The sequence below is a fragment of the Squalius cephalus genome (assembly GCF_949319135.1).
Source record: "Squalius cephalus genome assembly, chromosome: 18".
In the NCBI taxonomy this organism is placed as follows: domain Eukaryota; kingdom Metazoa; phylum Chordata; class Actinopteri; order Cypriniformes; family Leuciscidae; genus Squalius; species Squalius cephalus.
The window spans coordinates 13,764,129-13,780,957 of NC_137139.1; the positions used below are offsets into that span (position 1 = coordinate 13,764,129).

Genomic DNA, 16,829 nt, shown 5'->3' on the forward strand with positions numbered 1-16,829 from the left:
AGCAGTGGCATGCACTGGACTTCTGAAACGAGGAGGAAAGGCTCAACTGACAGAGGAATCAGCCAATCAGAGCACAATTACACTACCTCGCATTCATGCCACACGTGTGCATCTCAACAACACTCTATTTGATCTCATATTTCAAGGTATTTTTGTTCCGTTGTTTATTTTCTCTTTTGATTTTTAAAAGGCAGAGTGAATGACTCAATTCAAATATAAAAGCCCATGCCATAATAGCAGCAAGCTTTAAATACAAGAGTGTGATGCAGGTATCATATGAGCTCATATAAGATTGTGTGTGTCTGTGTAGTGCTTCCCAATATGGCAAGAACTGGCTATAGTCTGCCTATAAAACACACACACACACACACACACACACACACTTTTTCCCTACAGGATCAGGTAGCTATAACCCGGAAAATAATGCCCCATTTTGGCAGGACAGATTGTGTAATTATATCACAGTCTGGAAGAAAGGAGAGAGAGGGAGAGAGGGAGAAGTGTGGCCTGAAAGATGAAAAGATTTCTACGATTCCTCCGCTTTCATTCTTACATGAGTGCTCTCTGTTCTACTTTAGTAGTGTGCTCTTTGCAAACATTAACACGGACAGTATGCAGATTTTCTGTTAGCATGAAATGCGCGCATGATACACTACAGTATATTATTCAAAATGCAGAGCAAAACAGCAGCGCACACTCGTGTGGGACTCTGCCTCATAATTCAGGCCGTGTCCACACTGATACGTTTTCGGTTGAAAACACATCTTTTTCTCTCAGTTTTGGCCTTCCGTCCACACTGAGACAGTGTTTTTATTAATGGAAACAAAGCTTTTTTGCGTTTTAGACCAAACATATGGTGACTGAGTGCGACCTGGACGCATAAGTGAATGGTGAGATATTTTGGTAAATAAAATTATCCTGTCAGATTTAAGAATTGCGCGATAACTTTATTATTTATTATTTTCTGTCTGTATCATCTCAGTGAGCTTTTGTGAGGTTTTACGCACGCGCAGTAATGTAAATTAAGCATTTTCAGGCGTTTTCCAAAAGTTTCTCATCCACACTTAAACGTCGGAAAACACATGAAGACGCTAGTGTGGACGGAGAGCGTTTTTAAACGAAAACGTCGTTTTCAAACGTATCCGGATTAATGTAGACGTAGCCTCAATGTGCTCGACTTTCAAAGAATTGACATTTTGTTATGTTTTTGAACGAAGCCTCTTATGCTCACCAAAGCTGAATTTATTTGGCAGAAATACAGTAACAGTAATATTATAAAATATTATTACAATTTAAAAGAACTGTTTTCTATTTTAATTTAGTCCTGTGATGGTAAAGCAATTTTTTTTTTAAAAGCTAAAAAACAGCATTTATTTGAACAATTTAATGCATATTTGCTGAATAAAAGTACTTTTAAACTGTAGTGTATTTGATTGGACTGCCAAAATTCAATGAGGTCATTACATCAAATTGAAATAAAAATCTCAAATTTCCCTCAAATTTATTGTTGAGTTGCTAGAGGTCATGTGACAAAAGTTTAGCATGCTACTAAATTTAAAGATTACAAACATGTATTGCTGCATATTACAAACTACTTCAAATCCTAGCTAGGATTCCATTTCAAACACAGATTTAGTATTTCCCTTCCATTTAAAAAAGTAACATGTACAAACTATTCTCTCTTAACACTCTCTTTATCCCACGGAGTGCCCACAGCCTTCCTACTGTCTCAGAATAAGCAACCAATGTGACACATGTTGCTGTGATATAAGCATGCTGGAGCACAATGATGTTTCACACGAGATTACGCTCAGTTCACAGAAATCTAGCATGTTTTATTGGAAATGAAGAGAGACCGTAGCGCTTAGACTAAGTCCTCTTTTAACTGGGATAAGATTTGTTTTATCGCTCTGTATAAAACAAGAGCTGTGATCTGTGAGATTCACAAGATTAAGAGGTGAAAGGGTTTATATTTAATACCCATAATTCACATTTTGGTGAATGTAACTAGTGGTAAAACGGTTGTGATCCTCTTTTTTTTGTCATTGCTCCAGCAATCTGTTGCGCTAGATCTGAACTCTCATGTCTGATTTGAAAGATTAACAGTGCAAGAACCAGGACAGATAGAGAGGTGTTACACAAGAGCTCAATAATCTCAACAGGTGCACACACAGCAATCTCTCTCTCTCTCTCTCTCTCTCTCTACTCTATGACCCCTGCATGACACAAAGCTATGATCACATCCTGTTACCCATCATCCCTCTCTTCCTCACCCCTGTGCCCGAGGCCCACATTAACCACGGCAAATTGCCCAGCCATAATTACATCTCATTCTCAACGCCGTGCCGTTATGCTTTGGGTCAGTTCATTGCTTAGATTTCACAATCACTCTCTCCTGGATGGCAAGAGAGCACTTCAAATGGCAATTTAAAGGTCTCGGTTTTTTAGCAGCCCAACCCAGAATAATTTTGCACACTTTTCCTCTCCTCGATTCCATATGTGCTTCTGCGAGTGTATAAAAAGCAGGATAAAACAAGTGTAAAATATCTGTCTGTCCATCCATCCATCCGTCCATTCATTCATCCATCCATTCATTCATTCATTCATTCATTTAAGATGTACTGTAAGTGTGAATATTTCCTCATCTCTCTCTCTGTAACTTCACATCCTGAGATGTCTTCCTCAAAATATTATTCTGAAGCTTTCTCTTTTGCTCACCTTTTGTGGAATTATATTCAAAGATGTAAGTGTGAAATACAGGGAAACACAACACACATGTGCACACGTGCCGTTTCCTCCACACATCTATTTGCTCACCCGTAAATTCTTTCAGCACTTCATCCATCCATCTGTCAATATTTGCAGTTAAGAGGGAGAACAGAGGCATTATGATGAAAAATAAATGACGTGACGAAAGTTGGCGAAAGCAATAGAACTGAGGAAAAAGACATAAAGGGATGAAATCTGGCCGAATCTCTAGCAAAGTCCACCTCAAACAGCTCAGCACAGTAATGGGAAGTGTGTTTGCGTGTCAGCTGTATGTTATTGGAGCCGCATGTAAATGCCGCAGAATAGAGAACAACATTGTAATGAAATACTAATAGCATGTTAGACCATATAATTCTGCAATTATCCAATCCAAAAAAATACCAACCATACCTTTTGAGACAAATTGAAAATTCTGATTTCATCACGACTCACAACATTTCTCAATACAATCAGTGGTCACACTTATTGAAAACACATTACAAACACACAGCACCATTATTGGGCAAATCGCAAGTTATTTCAAAACAGTCCTTGCTACATTATAAAACATTTTCCGCACCAATCAAGCAAGCTTATAAGTTCACACTTAGCATAAAATGTTAATTGATTCACGGACACGGTAACCTTGCATTTAAAAATGTTTTCCAACTCCCACACACATTGTTGCTAAACTCAGCCTATCAGCAACCCATTACAGTAGCCCACACCTATCTGCGCAATCTCTGATGAGGTTAGCATTTCCTGCAACAGGCATAGAAGATTACAGGCACTTAACTGAAGTTCTTTGCTACTTCATTAGCCTGCAGTCGAGACCCTTTATCGCTACTTAAATCTATTAAACAATTATGTTATCAGCAGGAGAGTAAAAGAAGGGGTTTGTGGGAGATTTTTGCCTGTGAGCATATACACTCATGAACACCCACATACTCACAGACACTTGAAAGACTTATATTTAGTACCTTGACAACAGAGAGCATATTCTGCTCATGCAGCCCTCTGTCAGTTACTTCCCCTGTCTCGGTTTTCTCACTCTTTCTTTCTCTCGCTATAACCCCTGGGTTTCGAGTCAATATGAAGCTGTATGAACAGAACAGTCTGAGAAGAATTTGTTAAATAAATATTTCAAACTTAATTGGCTCTGTGCACACACAAGACGAGACACAAAAAAGACCAACACACAGGGTCTAGGACTTGCCATATGTCGTCAGGCCCTGCCATCACCCCTACGCTCTGTCAGATGCATGCTAAGTGGATAACTAGCGTAATTAGACTGTATTAAGATGACTGTTGTTACAGTAACTGGGACATTGAATCCAATCACCTGCAGTACCAGAGAAAAGAAGCAATGTTAAGCCCGTACTAATGGGCTTATTCAGATAGGGCCAACACAGAGCACATGGATAAGGCCATTTAGGGCCCATACTGGGGCTAATTCAGATAGGGCTGACGTGGGTGGGTGGATGGATGGATGGAAGGAAGCATTTATTATATACTGTTGAACACCCACAGAGCTTTACAATCATACCACGGTCTCTTCTCATCCATCACCAGTGTGCAGCATCCACTTGGATGACGCCACTGCGTTCACCACACACCAGCTATAGGTGGAGAGAGAGTGATCAAGCCAATTCAATGGACTGGGATTATTAGGAGGCCATGATTGATAAGGTGCAATGATGGAAATTTGGCCAGGACAGCAGGATTACATCCATACTCTTTACGAGAAAGTGCCATGGGAATTTTAATGACCACAGAGAGCCAGGACCTTAGTTTAATGTCTCATCTGAAGGACAGCACCTATTTAAAGTATTGTGTCCCCATCACTATAATGGGGCATTAGGACCCACACAGACCACAGGGTGAGCACCCCCTTCTGGCTTCACGGACACCTCTTCCAGCTGCAACTTACTTTTTCTCAGGAGGGCTCTCATCCAGTTACACACCAGGCTCTACCCTTCTTAGCTTCAGTGTCAATGGAACTCATTTATGGCCCATACCTGGGCTTATTTAGATAGGGACGACATGGAACCAATGGGCAAAACAATGTAGGGCCCATACTGGGACAAACCTATGTAGGGCCCATACTGGGGATAATTTAGATAGGGCCGACACGAAACCCATAGACAAACCAATGTAGGACCCATACTGGGGCTACTTCAGATAGGGCCGACATGAAACCAATGGATAAACCAATGTAAGGCCCATAACCGGGGCTATTTCAGATAGGGCAACCATGGAACCCATAGACAAACCAATGTAAGGCCCATACTGGGACAAACCCATGTAGGGCCCATACTGGGGATAATTTAGATAGGGCCAACACGAAACTCATAGACAAACCATTGTAGGACCCATACTGGGGCTACTTCAGATAGGGCCGACATGAAACCAATGGATAAACCAATGTAAGGCCCATAACCGGGGCTATTTCAGATAGGGCAACCATGGAACCCATAGACAAACCAATGTAAGGCCCATACTGGGACAAACCCATGTAGGGCCCATACTGGGGATAATTTAGATAGGGCCAACACGAAACTCATAGACAAACCATTGTAGGACCCATACTGGGGCTATTTCAGATAGGGCCCCCATGGAACCCATAGACAAACCCATGTAGGGCCCATACTGGGACTATTGCAAATAGGGTTGACATAAAAACCATAGAGAAACCCATGTAGGGCCCATATCTCAAGCCCATATCGTGCCTACATTGGCCCCACCATAGCCAGTGACAAATTCATTGAAAAATTATTCAAAATTGCTAAATTGAAAAGCTACATAGTTTCAAAAACAACAGCACTACCACCTCACTACAGAGAAATGTAGTTAAACTAGCTGCCAAACACTGGAGACAAATGAGAAGGATTAAGCCTCACATGGCTGATCCATAATGCATTTCTGCAGGGACAGATTCACGGTAATCATCTAGAATGTCGCCACGGTGGCATTTCTTGAACAGTGTGTGGCCTTTTATTGACAAAGCTTAGTGTCTCCCACTGACAAATCATTAAGAATGAGTTAGGTGACAAAATCAATGACTCTCGCTTTCGCTCTCTGTCTATATTTTATCAGCGGGGACAGTGGATGAACGATTGATCGAAATGGTGGAATTAGGCTATTCCTTTCAACAGGTAAAGATAGACAAAAACATCAGAGAATTAAACATACTACATATAAACAGTGAAAATTGTTTTTTAAAAGAGAAATTTAGTCAAAAGAGCATTTCATTTATGCACTTGTGAATCTTCTGTAAATCTTTCTACAAAACGTTACATTGCATGATAAATTATATCACAATGTGATATTTAACTCTTTCCGCACCAGCATTTTAAAAAAAAGTTGCTAGTCACCGCTAGCATTTTTGATCATTTTAACAAAATTTCAAGGCCCCCGGAATACTTAGTTGTATGAATATCTGAACATGCAATATATGAAAAAAAAAAAGGACAGAGCCTCTACTTTTAAACAAAAAATCTGTTCTATTTTTCTTCATTTTGAACAAAAAGCTGAGAAAATTGCATAAAACCTGCATAAGCAATGCATTTATCAGTTGTTTCTGCTTCTTTTTTTTCCTATGTTTTGATCCAGAGATTCTGTACTCTTTCAGAGGATGCACCCCATATCGTATAACAGTAAAAACACTGGTGTGATTCAAATAGTTAAGTGTAAAAGGCACTTAGGCTACTTAAAGGGTTAAGTAACAATTACCAAAAAAAAAAACCTCTCAGAGGTGGAATTCAGGGTCAGAGAGCAAGCTGCTTTATATAGATCTTCACCTGAATACGTAGGTTTGTTTCCCACTAAACAAGAATGTCCATGAAATAAAAAAGGGCTATTGTTTCCACGTCCCTGTGGTTTTGAGGGAAGGTCACTTCTCTTACAGGGATAAACATGACTTTTGATAAATTATGTAAAAGAAAACAATGACAAGAATAACAACAGCACAGCATTAAATCTGTTGATGGATGTCTTTACCAGGGTATGCAACACGGTTCAAGTTCTTCCTGTCATTCAAGCGACTTCCTGCCACTTCCCTTGTTTTTCTCTTTCTTCCTCCTCAGTTTCTTTACCTCGCCACCACCTTGGAGGACGAACACTTGACATAAATCCAGATATGCTCAAAATCCGGACCAACGCAACATTCGACACAACTCCAAAGCACTATGTGCACTGAATTCATCTGCAGATGTCTGTTTTCTCTTCTTTGTAAAACCTCCTGGCTTTTGGATTTTCATAACCTGTGTTTCAGAACAGCCCATAGGGCATCTGGCCAACCTCCCGCTTGCTTTCATAAACTATGAAAGAGATTATGAAATTTATATAACGGCCACAGAGATCTGATGCGGATTACCATATGTGAGAACGCAGAGTGCAGTGTGCCATGCAATTTTATGAATTAAAACAAAAAAAACAAAAAAACACCATTATGCCCATTATTCAGATTATTAACGCTCAATTAACTTTAGGGGATGTATTGTTTTAATAAAGAATCAATATTAACAGATGGTCTGATGTTTAATAATGCAGAAGGGGGAGGCTGGTTATGAGCAAACGGATGGAGTGATTTATTTTTCTCTCTTTCTCTTCGTCTCCCCTCTGCTTCAGAATAAGATAAAAAAAAATGCTGATTACGCTAAGATCTGAATGAACAGATGGTTTGCCATTTTGAACAGCTTCCTTCAAACCAATCCAATTGGACGTAAAACACAGCCTTGTCAAAAAGATCCCTCCATTTTTCTGCAAAGGTTTGCACAGAGACAAAAAAACAAAGAGCAGAGCTTATCTCATTTAGACTAATGGCTGAATAATGGCTTTGGTCTAATACTAGAGGCGAAGATTTGTGCAGCCATCCGTTCAAGAAACGCAAGCATCTTAAAAGAGGGAATTAAAACAAATAGCCTATATTTTCCCATCCATTTACACTGGTTGTTGTACAATAGAACCGCAACTGTGCCTCATACGTGTAATTATGGTAATTAGGGTTTAGGCAACCATGTACACAAGCCCACATCTGTGTTGATCTTCCAGGGAAGATGTCAAGCTATATTAGCTGTGTTGAAATTACACACTGCGCAAGGGTTGCCGTGTAGTTCAGATAAGCAGGCTCTCATGGTGATTTGTGATATCAAACCGACAGTGTCTCGATGCAAAAAAAAATATTTCTGGGCTACTGCGCTGATTATTTCAATTAATAATGACCAAAAATTCTAAAATGGTTACTGGAGGACTATTTTCAACATGTTTTCTGTCGAATTCAGTGTGTGATGTGCGCCTAAAGCAATTCACAGGCCTCCTACTTTATGAGACATCAGGTCACCAACCTACGCAATGCTTATACATTTGGTTTTAAAATAAAGATGGTTCTTCTCACTTTACGATTCACACTGATTCCCTCTGAGGGCAACTTTGGTAAGAGATTAAGTTTCTCACAGCCATCTGACTCAGGTGTGCTTGTATGTGTGAAACAAACTAAGTGAGATAGATAAATACAGTAACAGGAGTGAGAAAAAAACAGATTAGTAATGCATACAGTAAATCGCTTGAGAACTTTTCACTTGCTAGCACTTCTTAAAAGAAGAAAGTTTGGGCAGGTCACACTGAAGAGCTCATCTTTTGTTGTTGTTGTTGTTTTTAAACAGCCGATAAACTTTAGTTATAAGCCTGCCATGAATTTCTACTTTTTCACAAACCTTGTGTTGCCCCGTCCCTTTTCAGCGCTGCGCTTGTTGTGTTCTGTCTTCCAGTTTGTGTTTCCACAGCATGAAGGTAAGATCTTACGGATTTATGAATGAACCGCTCGTTTTAAAATCTTCCCAGTATACTGACATTTGTTATGACATCCACTTCAAACATTACAATGCTCATGATAACTTTCGTTTACTCTACAATAAGTACATCCACTTCACCAGCTAAATACTCTTCAACAGTGATGCTACAGAAATATCTACTGTACAAATAACTAAATATACAAATATCAAATAATTTTATGCAAGTGTGAATTTGTGAAATACTGCAGTGAAGTACTTCAGTGCTAAATATACCTAGTCCCTTTCAACCAATACAACATCTCCAGCTCACCGCTGTGATCATTGGATTCTGGATTCTGCAAAAGCTTTGTTTGTGCCTAATTTTGTCACTTAGAAGAAGAGGATGGTTTTGTGAGGAGATGACATTTTTCATGTTTATGAGAAAGCTGTTTACACTCGTCAGATTGGGCCCTGGAGGCTTTGAAGCTTGTCTCCCGATAGCCATTAGCACTGGCCATTTCATTTCCCTCACGGTCAAGGCCACCTCTACGGCCCTAGTATCCAGGCAACAGCCTGAAGACACAACAAGGGTCATCAATGAGCGAGAAAAGTAGACCTCAAGACGCCCCACAGGTGCCTTACAAGTCATTAGAGACTGTACTAGACAGGAGATTATCAATGCGGTTAGAAATACTCTAAGTGTGTGAGTGTCCGTTTGATGGTTCCTGTTTCGGATGAAAGCTGTGCAGAGATGGAGAGACCACAACCTCAATGGAGAAGAGTCTTTGATTGCTTACCTAACAAAGATGAGATGATTTCTTCTCCAGACACCAGTGGAGATGCACAAACCATATACGTACACTGAGGAGAAATGACAACACAAAATTGAAAGTTAGCATCTGCATTAGCATCCAGAATTAATATGATTGGCTATTGATCATGTTGTTTCTAAATAATATTTTTGCCGGATTGAAGAAAGTCAAATATTGTGTTGATTATGGTTTCAACATGTCACTCACTGTCCTTACAGTCTAACTGCCAAGCATCTCTTAAAATAGATTCAGTTACAACTGGATCATACAATGCTAACCAATAACCAGTAATATAAATTGGGAACGTTTTATTTAGAATACCATTTATTACAAAAATAAATCTTGTGAAAATGTTTCCTTAATAACAAGTAAATATGACATCCGCTTCAAACATTGCAATGCTCATGACATCTTTCGTTAACTCAAAAATAAGTAAATCTGCTTCACCAGCTAATTACTCTTCGACTGCGATGCAATAGAAATATACAGTTACCGCAAAGACAGAAGTTCAAACACAGAATTCTAAAGTTGGCTGTGCGCTTGTTTCTCTGGAGCATAAGGTCTATATCACAGAACACTGCGTTCTCATTATAGAGGGAATCTGATTGAACAAAAATCTATGTAGAGAGGGATGAGTCATCAATATTTCTCCTCCATTTTCCCAGAACAGAAAGTCTGTCTGTGAAATTTTAGCCTGTCTGAGAAAGCTTAACAGTGTCAACTTTCAGCAGCATACTAGCATACTCTTTGTGAATATATTTCTTTAATTACAAGTAATGGTTCCAAATTCAAAAATGGACATGATTTGGACATTTGAAATGGACATGATTCACGATTCAATTCCTAAAAAATCTTCTGAACAATTGACTTGCTGATTGAGTCTGCTTCAAATTGCTAACCAGTTTGAGACTTTTCATATGAAGAGTTCAGATGCAAAAACCTCTAAGTGCCATCTGACATTTTCTTCTAGAATGATCATTTTTATCAAGCTCGTTTATTTAAGTTCAGTAATTTCACTTAAATGGCAATTAATAGGTAATTTTCATTGCCATTTAAGTGAAATTACTGAACTTAAATATACAAGCTTCATAAAAATTATCATTCTAGAAGAAAATTTCAGATGGCACTTAGAGGCTTTTGCATCTGAACTCTTCATATATATATATATATATATATATATATATATATATATATATATATATATATATATATATATATATATATATATATATATACATACATATACATACATACATACACATACATATATGTAAAGTTATTTGTTCACAATATAGATATCACAACTTTATTGTTGCACACTCAGAAAGATACAATTAGACAATATCTAATGAACCCTCATAGGGACACATTTTTGTGGATAGTCACCAATGACAACTAGATTTTAAATAAGTGTCTTAAGTTTGAAACATTATGGAGCCAGGCACATCATATGTCGAAGAAAAAAATAAATATGGTTGCAATGAATTAATAATTAACTCCCACAACTATTTTTTATTCATTCCCTCATTTTAGATCAATCATGGCCATGAAGAGGCCACAATATCTTGTTTCCATGTCATATGCAGTGTAAAAAATAAAATCAAAGGTTAATAACACTTTACAATAAGGTTCCAATTGGTTCCAACTACAGAATTTACTTATTTTAAATGTTTTTTTTGTTTGTTTTAAAAAGATGTACAAAATGATGTACAATAACATAATATAAGTAATGTAAAATAATGCTCTGTAGAAAGATATGATGGATTCAGCTGTGAACCTTTGGTTCATTCATACTGGCACCCTGGCATAGGCATGGTGTTCCTGTAGCTCAAACAGCACAGCATGGCACTAACAACATTCAGACCAACCCTCTCATTAAATAAACATCTATTTGCGATCATCATTGAGCAGTCTGATCTCATCTAGAGCACAAGGTGAAGTAAAACCACCACTGTTGATGTCAGATGACAGAAAGCTAACCAATGCTTGGAAAGTTAGAAGAGGTCTTGAGACTAAATTAACACATTCTGTGTCCAGCCTATATTTCTATACACAGGAGTCTGGAATCACATCATATGCATTTTAATAGGGATGCGGATACAAAATACATTCCACCAATGCATTAAGGATGAAACATACATTAGTAAATGAGTTTCAACAACAGCAGTAAAGCACACATGCTCGACCCTGAACAGAGTGTGTGTGTACATGTGCGCAGTTCCCCCTGTGGCCCATTTTCCCTCTCTTTTACTCGAGTATAAAGAGCAATGGCGCAATTTCTCTTATTTTTCAACCAAATAGATCAGAAGGGAGTCATCAAAGCCCCTCCACCGAGTATAAATCAATCAGGACACGCGGAGGAAAGGCAAGGACACGCACACGCTCAGACAGAGGCAGGCAAAGTCACACAAAGACAAGCACACGCACGCAAACTAGGAAGTGATGTCGCAGTGGCTAGTTAATCCACACATCCAGGGGAAGCTGTGAAGCCACACACACACACATCTTCACCTCTCCAGCCCTTCCGTAGGATGGAGTTTAATGATGACAGAACAGGGAGAGAGGAAGCATCTTTATGTGCAGAAGTAGGTCTTAATGAACTTCCTACATTCTCATTTAATTTTTTTGTTTTGTCACCACTCTCTCACAGAAAACTGAATATAGGGTATACCTATAATAAAGTTCTCCATAGGTAATATATAGCAGGTGAAGTAAACATTTTTTTTCAGTTTGCCTAATATGAAAATTCAGTTTCTGTATACAGTGTGCCGCCCACCCATAGATCATGTCACAAAAACATCCGTTTGCCTTGAGGATGCATATATCAGTAACATATCAATTATTGGTTGATATTAGATATTATCGTCTATCAGCATTGGTAATGTAATCTAAAATGTAATCTAAAATTCACGTAATTAAAATGAATCTATTAAAACAATAATAATACAATAAACAATAATTAATAACACTGTTAAACGTAATCTTTAGAAATGATAACTTTTTATGCAGGTTTGCCGTTCATTTACACGACAACGGCGTTCTGGGGGCCTGAAAATGCAAGTTTTTGAAAACGAGACCGTTATCGTCTCAGTTTAATCGACTAAAAGCCGAATTTGTAAAAACGGTGTTGTCATATGCATGTATATTACGTGTTCTGTCGATAGTGTAGTGTTTCTTTACAAAGTGACAACGCCAACTGCTGGCCTGGCAGAAGAATAGTCCAGCGATTTTAGTCGTTTTCACAGATCCGTTTTGATAACGTTGCCATTTGTGCGCAAAATTGACTGTAAAAAATGTGTAAACATACCTTAAATATTAATTCGGGTATAAGTCTGTGTGATTTTTTTTTTGTTTGCTTGGAGAAAATCCATGAGCCAATCATTTAAAAAAGTAATAGCACACTTACTCAACCAGCCGCATAATTTAAAGGTATTGTTCGCTTCCACATTGTAATACAAATGATACAAAACATACCAAACAAAACAAAAGATTCAGATCTTTGATTATGACACACATTATATTGGTGATGAATTTCTGTAATTATCTGTTAATTGTGTGTTGAACATCTGTCCTGATTTGCAAGTAACAGACAAATGTCAGACCATCTGCTACCCAATAGACTAATGAGAATAAAACATCTCTCACACACACACACACACATCAATTTTCAGCCTATTTCCTATTGTGGGTTGCATTACAGCTATATTTTATACAGCAGTCCCCAGACAGCCATTCAAACATCTTTATGCGCCCAATGCATCTTATAGAGCTATTTGATTTGTAGAGGGCGAATCAACCCTAGAGCTCCAACATCACTTTTTATCCACTTACGTGGCAAATAAGATCCGTGAAATATTACTTAACAGCTCTAAAATTCCGATCTTGGGCCAGTGTCCACTTTTCTGTCCATTAACACCAAAAATGGACTCGTATACCTGAAAGGAAAGCGCTACCCTTAGGAATTTCGACATACAGAAATGTGCCTGTGGCGAACTCACTGAATCACACAAACTCATTGAATCACATTTACTGCCGCGTTCCCTGTCTAACAGCGTCCGGCTACATGCATAATGCATGAGGTGAGAGCAGCTAGCAGCCTTGAAAGCAAGAACAAACACAACGTGTGAAACAGACTCCATGATAACACCCCGAGTCAGGCAGGCAGGCGACAACGTACTATAGCTCTTTTTGTCTTTGTCTCTCTGCCTGTCTAATTCTCTCTACTTCTTGTGACTTCCTAAATGAGGATGATTCCACACCTTCATATGTGTGCTTATACCCATATCCAAAATAAGCATAGCTAAAAAAAGAAAGAACAACAGTCTTTAAGTGAGCCATTTTTGACTAATCGTGCATTGAGAAAAAAACAACAGACAGATGATGAAAATCCTGTCATCATTTACACACCCTTATGTCACTCCAAAACCATTTGATTTCCTTTTTTTCTGTAGAACATTAAACAAGAAGAACTGGAATATTCACTATTCGCATATATATAGAAAAATATATAGATAATTATATAGATAAAATACAAATAATTGAATAACACTGGTAAATTCTGTTGCTATTGTCAACTACAACAATAAAACTATTAACAATCATTTTCGTCAATTGAAATAAAGTAAAAAAATAAACATTACATTTGTCCTCGGCAACTAACTGAAATAAAATAAGTTGGAAGTACTAAAAGTACTATAACTAAAATTGAAAAAACAAAACATGGGCTAATTTTCATTTTTGGGTGAACTATCCCTTTAATACTATAATATAAATAATCCTAAAATGCTTTTAGTAAATGTCAAAATAAATATCCATTGTTATAGTGTTTTTATTCCGAAATTCACTTGAAACTATTTATTTTCATTTTAAGTCATTTTCAATTTGTTCAGATAAAATAGTATATAATTTCAATAGGCCATTAATAAGCTATCGGTTATCATAATTATCAGCTTGTCTGTATCTGTATTTTTTTATATATCACTGGATCCCTCATAGTCATGCTGCTCTCTCCATATGATGAAAGTGGGAAGTGAACAGGTATTTTTGAAAAAAGGGAGAAAAAATACTGTAGAGATGCTGTCAATCGAAGCAGGCAATCTCTGTTTCCCTGCTAGGATAACAGAGCATTTGATGGTCCTGTTGGCTGGATCAGTGCCACTCAGTGATGCGAGAACAGTGCATCCCCTCAAAGGGACGTTTCGGGTTCAATACAACTTAAGCTCCATCCACAGCATTGCGGCATGTGGTTGATTACTACAGAAAATTATTTAGACATGTCCTTCAGTTTGTAAAAATAGCAAATATGCAGAAATGCATGTACAATGAGCAAGGCACTTCACTGAAATAAACGTTAAAACTAGTGGTGGGCCGTTATCGGCGTTAACGCGCTGCGTTAACGCGAGACTCTTATCGCGCGATAAAAAAAAATATCGCCGTTAATCTATTCTCCAAGTTGGGTTGGGAGCGTTGGGAGCTGGCTCAAGCTACACAAGCTATGATGACGCAATCTACCCGCGGCCGCGTGGAACACCCGGCTGCAACGCATCATATTCGTCGTCATCTTAAGTAAACACGGCTGAAAGTGAAAGCTGGTGTAAAAGATCGGTGCAACATCCATTATTTGGACTTGGTTTGTATTTAAGCCGTCCGACGAAGACTGTGTGGTGTAACAGTTCGGTAAGTTAACACACGACTAATCCGTTCTACCACCTCAAATTCAAAACGAAACATATCACTGAATACCAGCGCGCACGTATTATTCCCAATATATCTTAGTGAGTGGTGTAGCACATAATCTCTTTTTATTAAAAGCGCCCGATTTTAAGAATCGTTGTTGTGTTTCTTTTTAACTGAAAAGACATCAGTTAGACAATATTCTAATTTTAAATTTGGGGTTTCATAAGCTCCAAGCCATAATAAACATTAGACCTACTTAAGTCTCTGCAGCTAGTGTACTTAAATTTTATTTATCTGCAAAATTATGTTGTATACTTACAGTTTTGCACAATATATGTTCTCAAAACTACATACACCCTTTCAAAAAAAAAAAAAAAAAAAAACATTTAGCAGTTGTTTAGCAGGGTCTGTGTAACCTGTTCTGAAATGGTTTTATTATAATATATATCGTTATCGCAAGAGGCTGCAATGTATATCACAATATGGATTTTAGGCCATATCGCCCATCCCTAATTGATAGCCTATAGTAGTTGATAATAACATAGGCCTACCTAATGTTGCCTACGGACGGTAACAGTACAGTAGTAACCTTTACAGTCTATGAGTAGAACAGCTTTCTCAAGCAGTTTGTGATGCATTTTGGAAACAGGAGATGAGCCCCTGGTCTAATACGCCACCTGGCTTGAGAAACCGGTTCACAAAGACTTACTTTATAGTCATTATTTGGGTAGCACACATACTCTGAATGCCTTCGGCAGAATTCAAATGAGCCATTTTAATCTAGATTAATTTAAAAATTACCTCTAGTTAAAACACACAGTGTCAAAAGGGATACCAACACAGAATAAAACAATGATTTTGGCAGTTCTTTGACATTGTTTCATAAACTTGCAATTGTGAGGAAAAAAAGTTAAAACGGAGTTATAAACCCACTCGGATATAAACTCGCAATTCTGACTTTTTTTTCTTGCAATTTCAAGTTTACATCTCATAATTCTGACTTTATTTTAAGAGCTGCACAATTAATTGTTAAAAGATCCTGATCTCGATTCAAACATCCACACAATCTTGTTCCTAAATGACAATGATTCGGCTAAACTAAACGTCTACTAAACCTTTGACAAGTACAATTACAGTGAACATTCAGATCTGCATTGGCGCTGCCGCTGATCCAGAGAGAGCGCTTATCATGTACAAGAATGAAACCGCTTCACAAACGGTCTTTTCAAACACACAGTATCATTATTTCTGTGTTAAAGTAACTCAAATGATCATAGAAGTACTTGGATAAAAGTTTATAGTGTGGATATAAACACTGATGTCTATGGAAGCGATAAACAAAGTGTGAATCACCTTTTGATAGTAACATGATGTTTCAAATAAAGATTGTACTAATCTACTAAGTTAGTTAAAAATATATTTGCTATTGTATCATTCATTCAAGAGATTTGTTCAAAAATACTGATTCATTTAGTAATGAAACAAGTGAAGTCTTTGAGTGAGTCATTGAATCATTCATTCAAATCAGATTTAAATTTTTTTTATTAATTCATATTAATTAAATATTTTTTTAAATAGACTCCAGCAGTTAATGTTTTGTCAGAACCTCTAGTATATTACATTTTGTAAGTTGTCAATTCAGAATCGTGGGAGAATCGTGATCTCTATTTTTAACAAATAAATTGTGATTCTCAATTTATGAATCGTGCAGCCCTAATTTATTTCATCAGAATTGTAAGCTATAAACTTGCAATTGAGATGTCAGATCAAGTCATAATTACCCTTTTTATTTTTTTTATTCCGTGGGAGAAATACTTGTCTG

General features: G+C 37.6%; 2 protein-coding genes across 9 annotated transcripts in view; both read right to left on the reverse strand.

Annotated features, from left to right (window-relative positions):
* sulf2b (sulfatase 2b) overlaps positions 1-16,829 on the reverse strand; it is a 159,658-nt gene that overhangs the window by 89,111 nt on the left and 53,718 nt on the right. For 6 of the 8 annotated variants that reach the window (XM_079849781.1, XM_079849786.1, XM_079849775.1 and 3 more), the window contains one exon: positions 9,317-9,380. The gene's annotated coding sequence lies outside the window, so the exon portion shown is untranslated. Of the gene's footprint in view, positions 1-6,747; positions 6,991-9,316; positions 9,381-16,829 lie in introns of those variants that run through there. The other 2 variants (XM_079849785.1, XM_079849780.1) reach the window with 1 other exon arrangement.
* The window catches only part of haus8 (HAUS augmin like complex subunit 8), a 194,425-nt gene that overhangs the window by 11,471 nt on the left and 166,125 nt on the right, over positions 1-16,829 (reverse strand). The window lies entirely within an intron of this gene.